At 36.7% G+C, this 2,782-nt stretch overlaps 1 non-coding gene across 1 annotated transcript; it reads right to left on the reverse strand.

Annotated features, from left to right (window-relative positions):
- Positions 1-2,296: 2,296 nt before the first annotated feature.
- Positions 2,297-2,404, reverse strand: LOC112704468 (small nucleolar RNA R71). The gene has a single exon (XR_003155092.1). It is a non-coding gene; the product is annotated as a small nucleolar RNA R71 (small nucleolar RNA).
- Positions 2,405-2,782: the final 378 nt, after the last annotated feature.

The following is a 2,782-nucleotide window of genomic DNA, read 5'->3' on the forward strand; positions in this document are numbered from 1 at the left end:
TGAGAGTTGTGAAAAGTATTCTTCACAATTTTGCGCACCAAGTTTTTGGCGCCGTTGCCGGGGATTGTTCAAGTTTTGAGCAAGCTTTTGGTCCGGTAACATCAGTGCCAAATATCTGATCCAGCAACAGCACCAAGTTTTTGGCGCTGTTGCCGGGGATTGTTTGAGTTTGGACAACTGACGGTTCATCTTGTTGCTTAGATTAGGTATTTTTTTTCAGAATTCTTGAAGATGAATTCTAGAGTTTCATGATGATTTGTTGAAATCTGGCTGGCTGTGAAGCCATGTCTAATTTCATTGGACCGAGGTTTCAACTTATCATCACAAGAGCTTGTTGATTTCTATCAATCTTGCTTTTGGAGCAGTGATCTGCTAAGGCTTGGCTGGCCATTGGCCATGTCTAGTGTTTTGGACCGAAGCTTTCTTTGAAAGTTTGGCTGGCTGTGAAGCCATGTCTAATTCCTGGACCGGAGTCTTAGACTAAACATTGCATGATTACTGGAATTCTCATTAAGAATTTTGATATCTTTTTCCACTCAATTTTCGAAAAACACAAAAAAATCAAAAAATCATATAATCCAAAAATTTCTTGTTTGAGTCTAGTGTCTCATGTTAAGTTTGGTGTCAATTGCATGCATTCATTCATGTGTCTTAAGGATCTTCAAGTAATTTTTGATGATTTCTTACTCTAATCTTTAAATTCTCTTGACTTGAGTGTTTTGTGTGTCTCATATGCATTCTCATTTTGTTAGTGTCAGTAGTTTACAAACTGCTAAGTTTGGTGTCTTGCATGCATTGTTATTTGATTTTAGTTGCATTTTGATTATTCCTCATTATTAAAAATCCAAAAATATTTTTAATTTGTGTCTTTTCAAGTCAATAATACAGAGAATTGAAGATTCAGAACATACAGCAGAGGAATTGCACAGAAAAAGCTGGGCGTTCAAAACGCCCAGTGAAGAAGGACAGACTGGCGTTTAAACGCCAGCCAGGGTACCTGGCTGGGCATTTAACGCCCAAAAGGGTAGTATTTTGGGCGTTAAACGCCAGAATGTGCACCATTCTGGGCGTTTAACGCCAGGATGGCACAAGAGGGAAGATTTTGTTTTCAAATCAGTTTTTTTTCAAAGTTTTCAAAGTTTTTCAAAATCATATCTTTTCAATCAAATCTCTTTCAAAATTAATTTCTTTCTATTTAAAAAAAAATACTTGCTAATTAATTAATGATTTGATTCAACATTTCAAGTATGTTGCCTTTTCTGTTGAGAAAGGTTTAATATTTGAATCATATCTTTTCTTGATAGCCAAGTCATTGATTTTCAAAATCAAATCTTTTTAAAATGTTTTTCAAATCATATCTTCTCAATCACATCTTTTTAAAACTAATCATATCTTCTTAACCACATCTTTTTCAAAATAGTTTTCAATCAAATCTTTTTGATTTCTAATTTCAAAATCTTTTTCAAAAATCACTTGATTTCTTTTCCACTTTCATTTTCGAAAATCAATTAGTGTTTTTCAAAAATGTTTTCAAAATCCTTTACTTAATTTTCGAAAATTACTTCCATTCTTCTCACATCCTTCTATTTATGAACTAACACTATTCCTTAATGCAAAATTCGAACTCCATCTTCTTTGATAAAGTTCGAATTTTCTACTTCTGTCTTCTACTTTTCTTTTCCTCTGACACCTAAAGGAATCTTTATACTGTGACATAGAGGATTCCACATTTTCTTGTTCTCTTCTCCTTCATATGAGCAGGAGCAAAGACAAAAGCATTCTTGTTGAGGCTGATCCTGAACCTGAAAGGACCTTGAAGAGAAAACTAAGAGAAGCTAAGGCACAACTCTCTGTAGAGGACCTAACAGAAATCTTCAAAGAAGAAGAACACATGGCAGCCAAAAACAACAACAATGCCAACAATGCAAGGAAGGTGCTGGGTGACTTTACTGCACCTACTCCCGACTTCTATGGGAGAAGCATCTCTATCCCTGCCATTGGAACAAACAACTTTGAGCTTAAGCCTCAATTAGTTTCTCTAATGCAACAGAATTGCAAGTTCCATGGACTTCCATTGGAAGATCCTCATCAGTTTTTAGCTGAATTCTTACAAATCTGTGACACTGTCAAGACTAATGGGGTTGACCCTGAGGTCTACAGACTTATGCTATTTCCTTTTGCTGTAAGAGACAGAGCTAGAACATGGTTGGACTCTCAACCTAGAGAAAGCCTGGACTCTTGGGAAAAGCTAGTCAATGCCTTCTTGGCAAAGTTCTTTCCACCTCAAAAATTGAGTAAGCTTAGAGTGGAAGTCCAAACCTTCAGACAGAAGGAAGGAGAATCCCTCTATGAAGCTTGGGAAAGATACAAACAATTAATCAGAAAGTGTCCTTCTGATATGCTTTCTGAATGGAGCATCATAGGTATTTTCTATGATGGTCTCTCTGAACTGTCCAAGATGTCTTTGGATAGCTCTGCTGGAGGATCTCTTCATCTGAAGAAGACGCCTACAGAAGCTCAAGAACTGATTGAAATGGTTGCAAATAACCAATTCATGTACACTTCTGAAAGGAATCCTGTGAACAATGGGGCTAGTCAGAAGAAAGGAGTTCTTGAGATTGACACTCTGAATGCCATATTGGCTCAGAACAAAATATTGACCCAACAAGTCAATATGATTTCTCAAAGTCTGTCTGGAATGCAAAATGCACCAAGCAGTACTAAGGAAGCTTCATCTGAGGAAGAAGCTTATGATCCTGAGAACCCTTCAATGGAAGAGGTG

Source organism: Arachis hypogaea, chromosome 7 (genome assembly GCF_003086295.3).
Source record: "Arachis hypogaea cultivar Tifrunner chromosome 7, arahy.Tifrunner.gnm2.J5K5, whole genome shotgun sequence".
NCBI classification, from domain to species: Eukaryota; Viridiplantae; Streptophyta; class Magnoliopsida; order Fabales; family Fabaceae; genus Arachis; species Arachis hypogaea.